Here is a 17,670-nt window from a genome sequence, read left to right as displayed (position 1 = left end):
TTGCAAGTGTTGCTGTTGAAATAACCGTCTATGCTAACTCTTGCATTGCATTCGTGTAGAGCTGCGCCTCGCCGACGGCTTCTACGAGCTACACCCTGCGCCAGAAGACGACGGTGTAGCGGAGCTCCTGCCCCCAGAAGCCGAAGCCGCACCTGAAGTCGAGCAGTTCTCTTCCTCTTTGCTCGAAGGCAAGCCCCGGTTGCATGAAAACCTTGTGTTGTTTTCCAAACTTGCGCATGCCTTCCTTAAAACATGCTTGTGCATTTACGTATAGGAGTTGTTTTAAACCCTAGATGCATGACTTAGCTTCCCAGGATTTGAACACTAGCTGTTGGACCGAGTAGCTGCCTTGCCTAACTAGGAGACGGTAAAAGCCGAGTGATTCCCTGTCACTCGTGAGTTGTAGGAGTTGGATGTCTACCTTTCTGTTACAACTATAAGGACGATGGATGGGGCAGGGTTTTGGGTAACTCTCTTTGGTGGTCGGATGGTTGCCCCGTCTGTCTATGAAAACTTGCTAAGGCCCGATAGTGGTAGTGTTCGTGATCAAGTGTTTGAAAGTACTAACCTCATACTTAGTATGGAATGAGGAAGCCGAGTACCGGATTCAACCTAGACGTGAGCGGTCGCCCCATTGTTCTTGGAACGGAGTTTCCCCTGCTGGTTGTCGCACGTGGTGGCAAGCGTGGTCACGGAACGGCAGAGGCCGGGTATGTGGAACCTTGCACCAAAGGAAATGGGCCCGACACGGGTTAGGGGATTGATGGGGAAGGCCGACACAGGAAGCAACCTTCGGGTGCGCGGATGTTGTGAGGTTAGGTTCACCATGCATGGTTAAAGAACTCGAATCGATTCGTCTGCCTCTCACAGTTTGAGATTGCTTGATCGCTATGTCACCCTGAGTAAATGAGGAATCTGATGATGACATGGTTTTGTTGATATATCTACATATCTTGTTTGGTTCTATGATTGCTTAGAATAGGTTGCAAAAACCTAGACCGGTTAATGAACCTAGAACCGGAGCTAAAACTTGAAAATAGGGTTTTACTTAGCGCTTTTGGCAAACAAACCCCCAGCCAAGAAGCCCTGCATATCTAGAAGTGTGGAGTAGTTTTACTCCTGTCGGTTAAGTCTTGTTGAGCTTAGTAGCTCAGCCTTGTGGTGGCTCCTGTTTTTCGGGTGAAGTTGCTGCTCCCGACCCTCCTCCTGCTGGCACTTGACCGCCCCAGCTCCCTCCGGGTTGGACGGTTGAGTAGGATCCCTCCTCGGACGGTGAGGAGAGGGATCTGTGATGTCCCGGCTGGCCTCACCAGGACGTCCGACCCCGACGATTGCTTCCGCTAGTGTTTTACCTTCTGTGTTTTTCTGAAACTCTGTAAAACTCTGATGTTTATTTCATAATCAAACTAAGTGGTTAAGTTGTTAACCCGGTGGACTTGTTGTACTCTCTGGAACCGCTCACCTTCATGTGAGTCTGCTAAAATGGTCCTGTTCAAGTGGTTAAATCGGAGGAAATCCGACGGCACTTCGTGTTTACTCGGCTTAGGCATGAGCGTCGCGTATCAGGCGGCTAAATCATGTTTAACCGAGTAGATCCGAAGTGGATCCACCACACTATCCTACGGGCCGAGGTGCTGGAACAAAAACTAGCCGAAGAGAGGTAGTACTCCTCTCGGTTTCTTATGAAGTATGATGGCCAGGCCGCCGAGTATTGGAACCTTGTGCAGAAAACTAATGAAGAAAGGACCGGCTCCAGAAACTCAACAAGGGCCTGAGGAACCAAAATGAAGGTAGGCTGTTATCCTCCGTTGTCTCCGAGTACTCATTTGGCCTTGGCGGTACTTACTTGTTCGATGCCTTTGTTCTTGCAGATCTCATCAAAGAGAATAAAGATCTCCAGGGTCGCGCTATGGACTAGCAAAACTCGTACTACCGGGTCACGAATGAGTACAACAAGTTGACCACGAAGTATGAGACTCTGGAGCACAAGCTCAAGAAGGAGAAGAAGCTGCACGTTGATGGGGAGTTCCAACTTGTTGACTTGATGACGAAACTCTGAGCGCAGGAGGCTAAGTTGGCGGCCAAAGATCTTGCTCTCAAGGAGCTAACAGAAGCCGCTCAACCCATCGCTGACATGGTGGAGCCCCCAAAGGAAGGCGTAGAGCCCCACCCCTTGGCAGTAATACTCAAGAAAGTACCCGATAAGATCACTAGTTACGTCAAGAAGACAGTAGAGTTTGTCTCCAAACAGTTGCTAGTGATGGTGAAGTCATTATACCCACAAGCCGACTTGGCTCCTATGGCGGAGGGCATCCCCGAACACTGCTCTGATGAGCAGTTCCAACATTATCTGGAGGAGATGGCTCCGATTGCCGAGGAAGTAGCCAGTCAAATAAACCTTGAGTAGCGGCAAAAACAATTGTTATAATATAAACAAGTTATGTGTATGAAATGTAAATTCTTTGAAGTCTTGTCGCAATTTTTGTTTGCATGTCAACTTGTTTGAATATTTTTGGTTTAGTGCATGTCACGAACTACCCTAATGTTTGCTCGTGTGGTAGTTGTGAGTGTCTGCACACAAGGCTACTCTTGTGGGCCTCTTCAGATACACGATGTTGAGTACAATTTAGGATGCAACCCTTTTTTGCGGAGTGCAAGTACTCTAGTATCTGGGTAGTCAAACTTCTTAGACGAGTAGACTTTTTCAGGACTTCGTGATCTGGAGCCTACCTTTGCAACCTCTCTGGGTTGTTCAAGTGTTGTGCTCCAAAGGCCTGGAACTACAAACTTATTATTACAAGTTGCGACTAGACAGACTTGTCTAGATAAGATCTCGGGTAGTGTAGATAACTCCCAATTTGTTTGACAACTTCTTTTTGCGAAGGCCGTCGATGGATAGATTTGTCCAAGGAGCTAATTAGCTCAAAGATTTTGTTTGCAGGCTTGCCTTTGTGCAAATTGCTGCTACCTAACGAGTTGAATAACCCGAAAGATATGTGTGCAAACTTGTGAACACAAGTCGCAAGTGGGCAGAGATTGGTCATTTCCCACAAAAAATAACTCTGCTTTATTGAATTGTAATTATACAAATGAGGCCAATGGCCAATTTACATGAGTATGTAAACTATGGGTAGTATCGACTCAAGTGTTCAATGTTCCACGAGTTGTCGACTTCTTCGCTAGTAAGAGTTTGGAGCCTATACAACAAAGGTCCAGTGACCTTGGAGATGATGAAAGGACCCTCCCAAGTGAGTTTAGCTTGTGCAGCCCCTTGATGTCTTGAATATGCTTGAGGACCATGTCGCATGTGGTGAACGAACGTTCTTTGATGTTGCAATCATGATAGCAGCGAAGTCCTTTAAGGTATCTTGCTGATTGGATGAGTGCTGCACAACGAGCTTCTTCGAAGCTGTCTAAGTCTAGACGCCTTATTTCTTCAGCCGTACCTTCCTCATATTTCTCGACTACTCGAGATTTCCACATGACGTCGGCAGGCAGGATGGCTTCTGATCCATAGACTAGGAAGTAGGGTGAGTACCCCGTAGGCTTGCACGGCTGTGTGCGAAGCCCCCAGAGGACATTGGGTAGCTCCTTGAGCCACTTGCCTCCTTTGGTGTTGCCAATGTCATGTAGTCTCTTCTTGAGAGCTTCCAGTACCATCCCGTTGGCGCGCTCAACCTGGCCGTTGGCCCATGGATGAGCGACTGAGACGCATCGGACGTCAATCCTGCTATTCTCACAATACTCTCAGAACTCATGATTGTTGAAATTCGAGCCTAGGTCTCTGATGATGCGATTGGGGAAACCGTAGCAAAGGACTATCTTGTCGAGGAAGTCAAGTACCCTGTCTGCCTTGGGACAGGTTATTGGTTTCACCTCGATCCACTAGGTAAACTTTTCGATCACCATGAGTACTCAATAGAAGCCCCTGGGCGCCGTAGGCAGAGGGACAATCATGTCTGCCCCCCAGCATGCGAAAGGCCAGGAGGGTGGTATGGTGATCAACTTGTAGGCAGGGACATGTTGCTGCTTGGTGAAGAATTGACAATCTTGGCACCGCTGAACTAGTTCTTCGGCGTTAGCGAGAGCTGCAGGCCAATAGAATCCCGCTCTAAAATCTTTGCCCACAATCATTCTGGATGATGCGTGGTTACCGCAGATGCCGTTGTGGATCTCTTCCAGTATGTCCTTTCCATCTTGCCTTGAGATGCACTTCATGAGTACTCCTGATGATGCACCTCATGTAGGGATATGAGGTAGGCTACGCTAGTGCAAAAATAAAAATTTTCTACCACGTAAACCAGGAAAACAGCCGTACATGGATCACGGGATTACCACTCGACGCACTGGTGCGAAAGATGAAGAATCGCGTCGGGGTAGTGAAGTCGATCAGCGTAGTCAATCATGTCGACGTCGAGTAGCTCCTCAGCAGCTCGTCCACGTGCAGCAAGATCCTTCTCGTGCCGTGGCTCATCATTGGCTCGTCGACGACTCGTCATGGCTCGTCCAAGTGCCTCGTCGGCGACTCGTCATGGCTCGTCCAAGTGCTACAGGTGCAACACCTCCAAGGTATCCACACGTGCAGGGAGGAAGTGTCACAAGCCGAACTGCTAGGTCCGCGAGTTGCAACAGGGCGAGGGTATGGGAGGTGCGGCAGATGTGTTTCGGCCAAAGGGATGAAACCATAGGGCGCCCCATCCCTCTATTTATAGAGGTTCCTGACGGGCCTCTGGGTCTGAGGCCCATTAGTACTTCTAAACCTGATCCAACTCGGATCATATCCGAATTGGGCTTCCAGCCCCTTAAGTGTGTGATCCTATGGGTTCGAATACGTATAGACATGGCCTAACTACTCCTACTCAGCCCAATAGTCGGTAGCGGCCTCTAGCAAGACGTGCCAACTCCTATACGCACACGAAGATCATATCAGATGAACCGTCACAACATCATGTACATGCTATTCCCTTTGCCTCATGATATTTGGTCTACCTTCAAGCCAACCGCTCTTTCTCGATCCTGTGATTCGGAATCCCTTTGTAGGTTAACTCTTCACCGTACGTAGCATGGCCATGCATTTCCAGATCCGATCACTCGAGGGGCCCAAAGATATCACTCTCAATCAGAGAGGGGCAAATCCCATCTTGATTCACCATGCCTCACGGCATGCTTCCTGACAAACCTGAAAGCTACATTTTTAACTACCCTGTTACGATGTAGCGTTTGATAGCCCCTAAGTAAGTCGATCCACATCTTGAGTCATGCAACAATCTCAGGTCTAAGGACAAAGCGTACATGTTGTGTAAAGAGAGAACTACTTCTCGCGTTGGGTCAGTCTTAGCACATGTCTCCACATATACCTACATTATTAGTTTGACATCTCCATGTCCATGACTTGTGAAACATAGTCATCAACTAATACATGTACTAGTCTAATATTCATGTGTGTCCACACATGAACTCCGACTAGGGACAACTTTTAGCATAACCATACAAGTAAACGGTTCCATATACAATTCACATAATTGTAGATCAATTCAAGTAGCCTTTAATGGATATTCAATGAACACAATATACAAATCAGGGATACAATCAGATATCATCATTTCTATGATTGCCTCTAGGGCATACCTCCAACACCTCGTCTATAGAGCTTATCTCTGACTAGAACGTAGTTCTTGCCACACCACGAGACTTGCTCAGCTTCTATCTTGTCTGGAGGTAGTTTGTCCTCCTTGATGTAGTCGAAGAAGGAGATTCTCCAGTCTACATCGATCATCATAACCTCCTAATCTAACGCATCGTTGCCTCGATAAGTGGTTTTAGACGGTGCTGGCTCTACTATGGATGACTTGTGTAGCTCCTAGACGAAGACCCCAGCTAGAACTTGAGCACGAGTAGATCCGAGATTGGACAAGACATCTGCGGCTACGTTGTTGTCATGAGCCACATGATGGAACTCTAGACCAGAGAACTTGTTCTCTAGCTTGCGTACTTCTAGGCAGTACGCATTCATATTATCCTTATGGTGATCCCACTCATCATTAACTTGCTTGATGACTACTAGTGAGTCGTCGTAGACCAACAACCGCTTATTTTCCCAGCGAGACTACCAGGCGGAGCCCGTGCAGAAGCACTTTATATTCAGCTTAATTGTTGGACACCTCCCAGAAAATTTGCAACACATATTTGAGTTGTTTGCCTTTGAGAGAGATTAAGAGTACTCTTGCGCTGGCGTCCTCGAGCTTGAGCGATCCATCGAAGTATATGACCTAATGTTCTGGGCATTCTGCCGATGTAGGTACTTGATTTTCCCGCCACTCTGCTAGGAAATCGACTAGTGCTTGCGACTTGATGGCAGTCCTTGACTTGAATTCTAGGGACAAGGCTCCAAGTTTTACAGCCCACTTGGATATTTTTCCTGTTGCTTCTCGATTGTGGAGAATTTCACCCAAGGGGAAGTCTGTGACGACGGAGATATTGTGTTCCAGGAAGTAGTGTTGTAGCTTCCGCGAGGTGAGTAGTATTGCATATAGCAGCTTTTCGACTAGCGGGTACCTTGTTTTAGAATCTAACAACACCTCGTTGACAAAGTAGATGGGCCTCTGTACTTTGTATACATGGCCTACTTCTGTTCTTCGACAACGATCGCCGTGCTGACGACATTAGTAGTCGCGGCAATATAGAGCAGCAAGTCTTAATTTGGGTAGGCGCCATGAGGACTGGTGGCTTTGATAAGAAGTCCTTCAACTGTTGAAGGGCTTGTTCCGCCTCCTCGGTCCACTGGAACTTTTCTTGCCGCTTGAGTAGTTTGAACAAGGGTAGTCCCCGTTCTCCAAGTCTTGAGGTGAATCTGTTGAGTGCCGCCATGCATCTAGTCAGCTTCTAGATGTCCTTGATGCTCGATGGGGCGTGCAAGTTGGTGATGGCAACAATCTTCTTGGGGTTAGCCTCGATTCCTCGATGACTTATGATGAACATAAGTAGTTTTCTGGAGGGTACACCGAACACGCATTTTGTTGGATTTAGTTTCCACCGGAAACTTTGCAAGCTTGCAAAGGTTTCTTCAAGATCCACAATCAAGTCGTCAGGATTTCTGGTCTTTACGACCATGTCATCCATGTACGCTTCTAAGTTGTGGTGTAGTTGTTTCTTGAAGCACTCTTGGATGGCTCGTTGATATGTGGCACCTGCATTCCTCAACCCGAAGGACATTGTAGTATAGTCGAAAGCTCCATATGGGGTGATGAATACAGTCTTAATCTGGTTTTCTTCCTTGAGATACCCCGAGTAGCGGTCAAGGAAACATAGTAGAGCGTATCCAGCCGTTGAGTCGATGACTTGATCAATCCTAGGAGCCCAAAGGGATCCTTTGGACAATTCTTATTGAGGTCCGTGTAGTCGACACACATTCTCCACTCGTTGTTGATCTTTTTCCACACCAAGATGGGGTTGGCCAACCAATCTGGATGATAAACTTCTTTTATGAAGCCAGCCGCGAGTAGTTTGGCTAACTCTTTTTTGATGTCTTCTCTCCTGTCTTGGGCAAATCGAGCTTTGGTCTAACTTTGGGATCCATATTTAGTGAGTGCTCGATCAACCCCCTGGGCACCCCGGCATATCCGATGGCTTCCATGCAAAGATGTCTCGGTTGGCCCGAAGGAAGCTGACGAGCGCATCTTCCTATTTGGGATCCATCCCTGAGCCAATCAGGGCTGTCTTGGAGATGTCACCAGTGCCAAGGTCAATGGCTTTGATGTCGAGGTCACTGGCCGGCTTGACCTTGGTTGCCCCTGACTTCTTCTCTGGGACGTCGAGTTCCATTGGGGACAGTTTCTTGGAGGCAACAAAGACTTGCATCATGGAGTTGGGCACCTGAGTAGTCGCTGCCAGCACTACGCCTTCTGTGTTGCAGTCGTATGATCTCTTCAAGTCTCCGCACAGGGAGAGTACTCCCTTGGATCCCGGCATCTTGAGTACTAGGTACACATAATGCGGGATGGCCATGAACTTGGCCAGTGCTAGTCTTTCGAGGATGGCGTGATACGAAGTTTCAAAGTCACCCACCTCAAACCAGATGTACTCGGTACGGTAGTGATCCTTAGTCCCGAAGGTAACTAGCAAGACCACCTGACCAAGAGGGACACCTTCGTTGCCCGGGACGATCCCGTAGAACATAGAGTTCATTGGGGTAAGCGTATCTATTACGTCGAGGCCCATCTTCCTCAAAGTATTGGCGAAGAGCACGTTGAGGCCACTGTCGCTGTCGATGAGTACTTTTGTGAGTCAAGAGCCTGCGACTACTGGATCCAGAACGAGAGGATAGAGTCCTGAGTCGGAGAAACTAGTCCACTGATCCTTTCTTGAAAAGGTGATTGGCACCTTGGACCACTTAAGGAACATAGGCGTTGCTGGCTCAATGGACATGATTTCCCGGAGGGCTAGTTTCTGGGACCGCTTGGTAGCAGTACCCGGAGTGCCGCCAAATATGATGTTGACGATGTTGGTTGGATTCTGGAATTTCCCGTTGTCGTCCTCGTCTTCGTTTTCTTTTGCCTTGCCCTTATCCTTTGCTCCAGAATGTTCCGGCAGATCCTTCATAACTCTACGAAGGCTATAGCAATCCATCGCAGAGTGTTTGGAGTGTGGGTGCCATGAGCACTGCTTTTTCAGGATCTCCCTGAACGGAGTCCGCTCCTGATTTCTGTTGCTATGTGAGTATGAAGGCTTCATGTTCCGAAACTAATTATAGAAGTCCGATGATTTGGTGTCAACACAGGCCCCCCAGTTTCGGAGTATGAAGGCTTCATGTTTCGAAACTGATCATAGAAGTCCGATGATTCGGTGTCTTTAGAGCCAATGACGTCTGGTTGCAATATTCAAAGCACCATCGACTCCTCTTGAAATATAAAGAACTCCATCAGCTTGATGTCTTGATCCCACTCTGAGCTGATGAATCCGCTGGCAATGGAAACAAAAGATCAAATATATTGACACCAAAACTTGGTGCAGTAACCAACAAGCTTTTGTTGTCAACACAGGCCTCCCAGTTTGGGAGTATGAATATTCCATGCTTCGAAATTAATATCTGATACATTCTATAAGCAGCCGATACTATCTTGCTTGAACCAATCAATCGATGCAATCTGCCCGAACTAAACGGCCGATGCAACTTTTATTAGCCAAGCAATCAGCCGATGCTGTTTGCTAAGCAGTCAATCGGCCGATGCATTTTTTTAATTAGCCGATACCCTTTTTTATCTTAATAGGCCGATGTACTTTTTTTTATTAGCCTATACCCCTTTTTATCTAAATCGGCAGATGCACTTTTTTCAATTAGCCGATACCTTTTTTTATATATCCCAATCGGCCGATGTATTTAATTAGCCGATGCTTCCCTATCTCAATCAGTCGATGCATCTTTTGAACCAGCCAGCCTATGCTTTCCTTATTTCAATCGGCCGAAATATATATATATATATATATATATATATATATGTATGTATATATATATATATTAATCAGCTGATACAACTTTTGATCGGCCGATCCAATTTTCAATCGGCCGATTTTTTTTATCAATAAGGAGACGCATGAATGGCCGATGGCCCTCTCTTTTTTTTTTGACACACGAATGGCCGACGCTCCTCTTTTTATCAATGCACCAATGTGGCCGATGCTAATCGGCCGATGCCTTTCTCTCTCTTTTTTTTTAATTCCAACTGAGTGATGCTAATCGGCTGATGCCTTTCTCTACAATCAGCCGTTGTTTTTTTTCTTAATCAGCTGATACAACTCCAATTGGCCGATCCCATTTTCCATTAGCTGATGCAATTTCCAATCGGCCGATCCCTATTTATTTTTCCAATCAACCGATACAACTGTCAATCGGCCGATGCAATTTTCAATCTACCGATGCATTTTTTTTATTTCAGCCGATGCACGAATACGCCCCGTAATTGCAACATGGGCCTCTATATATGTCAAATAAAAAAGCAATTCTTCCCAGATAGAGTAGCGAATCATTTTGCAGGAAGCTTCATCTCTAATCATCATTGGCATTTATGAAGATGATCCTACCGGAACATGCGTATACACGCACACTTGACTTGGCCTTTTCTCCAATCGCTACATCGGCTGCTTTTGCTGAAATATTATATTGAATTAATTCTAACAAGCCCATGAACCCTCATTTGGCCGATGAATTCGATACAGCTGCCGAAGATGCTTTTTTATATGAATAAAAATGTGAACCTTATAATCGTGTCCCACTCGGCGTGCCAAAATGTGTTGACGCAAAATCCTGACGGTGATGGAGCCTACATCAGCACATGAGGACCTGGGAGATCTGCTTAACTCCAGTGCAGAATCCAAATTGGCGCGCGTGGTGTGCGCGCGGGCTTGCCAGTCAGTTTGACCATTCAACTGACAAGGTGGAGATAATTCTCTCGAAGTTCGATGGAGTCGGCCGATCGGGCCGATATGATCCTTGATGTGATAACCATCGGCTAGAGAGCCACAAGCCAATGATATCTAAACTAATGTCACCACCAATATTTCTAGGTGAATCCACAGCGATGCGCCCGGTAGTTGCAGTCTAGAAATATTTAGCAGGACGTTAATCTAAACCCCGCCAACCGATGAATCCAATCACAAAGAAACTCAATTCCGACGGCATTCGAGGGGTAAACAAGATTAAGATGCAACAGGCTATTAAAAACAGATCTATCGTCTATTCTGACAAAATTAATAACAATTAATATGTTATAAACGGCAAGACCAAAGAACAGATAAATATCAATCAATGCAAGCTTAATCAAGGCAGGATAACTGGTGAATACCGTAGATCGAGACAGAAACGATGCGCCGTAAGTCAAAGATCCAAGATACTCGATAACTGGCAGATGAAACTAGATGAAACCACAGCGATGCGCCCGGTGGTTAAAGCCTAAAACACCTGGTGACAGAACTTGCAGCTCGCCGGAGATCGAAATCGATGCAGCCCAACTTGCTAGAAGGAACTCGTCGAGAAGCTACATTACTCCTACTCCTAGGGCAATGGCGTGAAGCCAAAAGGTAAAGGTAAATATGTTGTATTATTGACCGTGTGATGAAAATTACAATGGCCACAACCCCTTATATTTATAGGGCGGATGGCCTCTTACGCACCACGTACAAGCCAAGTCATGTACACAATCTTTTCTAATCAAAACTCTATCTCTAACTAATCCAACTCTATCTCTAATCAAGCTTATCCTAACCAACTCTATCTCCAGAATATTTTATTCAATTCTTGCCGCGTGCGTTGATTTCCTTTTCTTGCTTTTTCTTTCTTCATCCTTATTTAGGAGATTTCATTATTTTTTTGCATCATCGGCCGATACCTTCCTTTTAGAGCACATTTCTAAATTTTGATGTTAACACAGGTCAATAGAGGCGATGGTGGCGGGAGGAGTGTGATGATGACGTGATTGAACAGCTAGATCTAAGTTCATGATCAGTAGGTTAGATGCGAGGTGGCGGTGACAGTCTACTTGTGCCGCGTTTCTTGCTCGCCGACATGTCCTTTGACTTTCAATTTCTTCTCCTTGCACATTAGCGGAGAGTTCATCTGCCGACACGTCGTATGGATGGCGCTCGCGTCGCAGATGCATTTCTGGTGGTTCTTCACTATCGCCCTCTTGAGGAGCGACGATGGCGAGTAGTTCTCGCTCTGGAGAAAAACTAGTTGAGCTTGACATGACAATCTCGTAGGGCTATCTTCTTTGTGGATAGGAGACAGAGGAGTACCCTCTTGGTAAGGGAGAGTATCGAGATATGCAACAAGGCATGACTCGTCGTCCTTGGCAAGAGTAGATGGCTTCATGTCGGGCCAGTAGACGAATCTGCCTTGTGGAATAGATGTGATTACCAGGCCCTGTTGCAGTCCTAATAAAGGGATTTCTTCGTCCGGATCCGAGTAGTAGTCGAGGTCCTCGATCGAATCTGAGTTGGATTGAGATTTGGAAAGGCTAGCTTGGTAGATAGCGCCCGAGTTTCGAAGTCCAAATGGGAATCAAGTTGTATCGTAGACCGATTCGCATGACGGCTTGAGCGCCAGCTCATGGGAACCAGTCCAACTGGTGGGAGAAGTCGACTTGTACTCAAACTTGTCCCTTGAGCCTCGGAAGAGGTCAAAAATTTAGTGATGGAGGTTGATGTCGCAGTGCTTCTCCTCCGGAGCCGGTGCGATATGGCGGTGGAAGTTTCCAGTGCCGTCCACGACGCAGACCCATGAGCTGAAGACGAATGTCGCACCTTCTTTGAACGTGATGGTGGGCTTGACGATGACTTGGGCCATCGAGTTCACCAGTCGATCTTTAGCGAGAACCCCTACCTAGCATGTCAGTTGTCGGTGTTTAGACCCGACAAACTACCGAGGGGGTACCCGAGGTAGTGTTTTATGCGTGGGGCTCGCCGAAGATTAGGAACTCGAAGGTGAACTCGAACACACGTTTTATGTCACGTAATACCCTACGTCTTGTGTGTTGGTTGGATTGTATTGATTAATGTTGTTTGGAGGGAGTCCCTACCTCATGTTATATTGCTGGGGGCAGGGTTACAGGACGGTTGTTTTACAAGAGTACTAGTCGGATTCGACTAGAGAGTCCTACTCTAATTGCTATGAGTAGTTTCCTAATCCTCAACTAGTTCTTGTCCTCCACGTAGACCACGCCGTCCTGCACCGTAGTCTCCATATCTGGCACGTCTCGATGTACAGCCCTGTATCTAGGACTGTCCAAGCCTCCCGGTGAGCCCATAGATGTATAGTTGACAGCGACAGCGGTGGAGGAGGGGCGGCACCGGCATGGAGGATGGGCAGCACTGGCGTGGAGGTTAGGCGCCTGCAACGGGGGGCGATGGAGGCGCGCGTGTGAGAGGGGGTGATGGAGGCGTGTGCGACGGGGCGATAGCGGCAACGAGGGTGATGTGGGGGCAGCATCAGAGAAGGCATCGGGGGCGCGACACGACAGCGGCGCGCGGTGGGAGGAGAGGCGGCGGTGCGCGGTGGGAGGAGGGGCGGCGGTGGAGGATCCAGTGAGGAAGGGGGCGATGATCGCGGCTAAGTGTTGGGGAGGAAGGGAATTAGGTTTTTATCCCCCCTAGCACCGGGCCTCACCCCGACCCGGTACTAATGCCCTTTAGTACCGGCTGGTAGCTATGCCCGGTTGCAAAACAAAAGCACACCCATTTAGTATCGGATGTAGCTACCACCCGATACTAAAGGATTTCCAACCCCCTGTTTCAATTCTCGCCAAGACAAATATTTTTTCTTTTATTTTAAATTTCTATTATATTATTTATTGCGTGTAAATCAAATAACATTCATAAAATTGCAAAAAGAAGTTTGTTATCTTGGTGTTTATTAGATCTACACAATAAAAATATTAGATGCACCTAAATATCAAACATACTAAATTAGTAATATTAAGTTAGGAATAGGTTATAAATTGTCATAATACTTATGTTAACTTAAAAATTAGAAAAATAAATAAATATTTTGACCATGCAAAAATCTAGAAAATAGTGCCTGTAGTGTTATTAACATGTTTTCCATTACTTAGTCATGTACTTGTTTAATTGTATCTAAATTTATTATTTAACATTTAATGGTGCTAAAAAATCAAAATAATTAATATTTTAACCATGCAAAAATTAGTTCTTGTTTAATAACTCTATAGAACATTATTATATTATTTTGTCACTTGACCACAAAACTTTGTCACTTGACCACAATACATTTCATACCATTACAATGCATTATTACATTAATTTATCACTTGACCATAAAACACAGCATAATGGTTCTAATACATTACACATCATCATCTAATGGAACGTTAATAACCTTCCTTTTGACGAACGTCCCTTGGTTGTGATCGCGGTGTAAGTATAGAGCATCCTCTTTGGCTAACAGGTTGCTTGGGTCAACCTCGACTGAAAATGGAGAAAGATCATCGAACTGATCATAATCTTCTGAAATGTTAGTTTTGTCCTCAACTCCAACGATTTTTCTTTTCCCTAGAAAAACTATGTGGCGCTTTGGCTGGTCATTTGACTTATTAGTACCCTTCTGTTTTGGTTTGCTTGGCATGTCCTTCACATAGAAAACTTGAGTCACATCATTGGCTAGGATGAACGGTTCATCTGAGTATTCAATCTTGTTGAGGTCCACTATTGTCATCCCATAGTTGTCTGTCGTTACACCTCCTCCAGTAAGTTTCACACATTGGCACCAAAATATAGGGATTTTCAAAGCTCCATAGCCGAGTTCCCATATCTCCTCAATGACACCATAGTATCTATCTTTTTTTCCATTATTATCTATTGCATCTATACAGACACCACTATTTTAGTTTGTGCTCTTTTGGTCTTGGGCTGTCGTGTAAAATGTGTACCCATTTATCTCATATCCTTGGAATGTCGATACTGAGATAGATGGACCCCTAGCCAACCATGCTAGTTGCTTTTCAATTGTGTCATCACCTATCAGTCATCGCCACAACTAAGAGGCAAAAGTGTCAATGTGATGACGTGTAATCCAGGCCTCAGTCTTTCCCTGATTTGAGGACCGTACAATGATCTTGTGCTCCTCCAAATATGGAGCCACCAGGGATGATTGTTGCAGGACCGTGAAGTGTGCTTTACAAAATGTACTCTCATCAATGTCCATCCGAGCTTTCCTCCCTAGTGTGCCCTTTCCCTTGAGTTTCCCCTCATGACGTGATATAGGGACTCCAATCGAACTTAGGTGATCAATAAAATTAATACAAAACTCAATGACCTCCTATGTTTCAAATCATTTTGTGATGCTTCCTTCTGGACAAACACGATTATGAACATACTTCTTCAGAACTTCCATAAATCTCTCGAAAAGGAACATATTGTGTAGAAATACAGGACCGAGAAAAAAAATATCTTCAACAAGGTGGACTAGAAGGTGGGTCATAATATTAAAGAAGGAAGGTAGAAAGACCATCTCAAAGCTGATAAGGTATTGCACCACATCATTCTGCAGCTTTAGTAGATTGTTTGGATGGATTGCATTCTAAGAAATCATGTTGAGGAGTGCACATAGCTTCACGATTGTCATTCTCACATTCTCTAGTAGAATACCCCTCAGTGCAACAGGCATTATTTGTTTCATCAGGATGTGGCAGTCATGAGCCTTTACATTTATGAATTTCTTCTCTTTGATATTGTTGACGCCAGATTTTGACACGAGTAAAATCGGCATCATGAGAAGAAGAGATTGGAAGATGCGGCGAGATACAAGGGTGATGATTGGAAATTGGCCAATTGATGCTACAGTTGAGGATCGGCCGATTGATCCTTGGAGTTCCGCCTCGCCCGACCCCTGAGGTTTGGGATCGGACACGCCCGACCCTCCAAGGGAGGATTTCCGCCTCGCCCGACCCCTGAGGCTTGGGATCGGACGCGCCTGACCCGCCAAGGGAGGATCTCCGCCTCGCCCGACCCCTAGGGTTTGGGATCGGACGCGCCTGACCCGCCAAGGGAGGATCTCCGCCTCGCCCGACCCCTGGGGTTTGGGATCGGACGCACCCGACCCTCCAAGGGAGGACTTCCGCCTCGTCCGACCTTAGTCCCCAGGGTCGGGATGAGTATGAGCCCTCGACGTATGGATCCTGATCGGTTACCCCCTTGCCAAAGAGGTGATCGGCCGATTAGGAGGTTGGAATAGTTGGGCCGATGTGGGCTTAAAAAAGATTATGAAGATGAAGAAGAGGTCAGCCCATGAAGCGCGTGAAAATAGTACGAATCGTACTTGTAAATATTCGTTTTCTGTTTAAACTTAGGGATAGAGTTCTAGTCGGATAAGAAGTCGTTTGTACGGGGCTATAAATAGCCACCCTTGTAGATCTGTAATCATCATCAACTCAATACAACAAACTACTTTTTCCTCGTACTTACTTTCAAGCAGGCGACTTCGCCAATACTTTTTCTCCTTTTTCACGAGTTCGTATGGATTGGCGGGGCTGCGTCAACTTGACCTCCGGCTGATCTTGTAAGTTCCGTTTATCGAGTAATTTCTAAGCTTTAACTTCGGGCCCATCGCTGTCGTTTCGTTTAGATTTATTCACCATGTATCGATACTCACTAGAATTCTAGGTTTTACCTGTTGTTCTAGTTTTATCACCAGTTATCCAGCTAGGAATCAGTAGTTTCGGCTTTCCTTGCACTTCATTGTTTAATCTACATATTTCATACATAGCCGATTAGATCTGTTCCTAGTGTTGCTACTGTAGCGTTGTTTAGATTACTCTAGCAGTCTTCTTTATAAACGTTGCCTGGTAATCGGTTGCATCATAGCCGATTTCCTTATTACTGCAAATCGGCCGATTCGCTGATAAGTTTTCTCAAGATCGGAACCTTAGCCGATCGCAACCTCTGGGAACTGACACGTTTATTTCCTTGCCAATCAACAGGTCAGATTGGCTGGCACGCCGCGCGAACCGCACCAGGGAGATCACCCGAACAGGAGCTAAGCAGATTCTCCCAGGTCGTGTGTGTGACGCTGGGAATTCGATCAGTGATTTCTAGCGCCAACAGATATTTATTATTCTCTATATATTTGAGGAGTAGTCTGATGGGACCTTGATACTATTCAAGCACTCAAACATGCTTTCCTTCTCTTCCTTTCTGAGAGTGTAACTGGCACGATGCAAGTAATGTCCATCATCTCTCTTTTTTGGATATAGGCCATCTCGTTGTTTCATATGTTGCAGGTCCCGACGTGCTTCAATTATAGCATTTGCCTTTCCATATGTACCTAGGAAGCCAAGCACGTTCATGCAAAGATGTTTCGTCAGGTGCATCACATCGATTGCATTACAGATCTCAAGTACTTCCCAATAAGGTAGATCCCAAAATATAGAATTCTTCTTTCACATGGGTGCATGTCTGTCCTCATCGTTCGGAACAGGTTGGCTACCAGAGCCCTTGCCAAAGATTACCCTCACATCCTTTATCATAGAAAAAACATGTTTACCATTACAGTAAATGGGCTTAGTACGTTTTTCTTCCTCCCCTTCAAAATGCTTCCCTTTCTTTCTTAACGGGTGATTAACAGGAAAAAATCAACGATGGCCCGTATACACAATCTTCCTACAGTGTTTCAAATACATGCTACAAGTATCATCTAAACAGTGCGTGAAGACTCGATATCCCTTGTTTGTCTATCCGGACAAATTACCAAGCGTCGGCCAATTATTGATGGTTACAAACAACAATACTTGTATATTAAAGTCTACTTTTTATCCTCATCCCACACACGTACACATTCTTCCTTCCATAACAGTAAAAGTTCATCAATCAACGGTCTTAGGTAAACATCAATATCGTTGTCAGGTTATTTTGGGCCTTGGATAATTACTGGCATCATAATGAACTTTCGCTTCATGCACATCCAGGGTGGAAGGTTGAACATATATAAGATCACAGGCCAAGTGCTATGACCACTAATGAACTCACTGAATGGATTGAATCCATCTGTACTTAAACAAAATCGTATGTTCCTTGCATCCTTTTCAAACTCGGGAAATTCTCTATCAACTGTTCTCCACTAGGACCCATCAGCGGGGTGTCTGATCATTTTATCTTGCTTACGTTCTT

This window comes from Setaria viridis, chromosome 4 (genome assembly GCF_005286985.2).
Source record: "Setaria viridis chromosome 4, Setaria_viridis_v4.0, whole genome shotgun sequence".
Lineage (NCBI taxonomy): Eukaryota > Viridiplantae > Streptophyta > Magnoliopsida > Poales > Poaceae > Setaria > Setaria viridis.
This window is presented reverse-complemented; position numbering follows the sequence as displayed.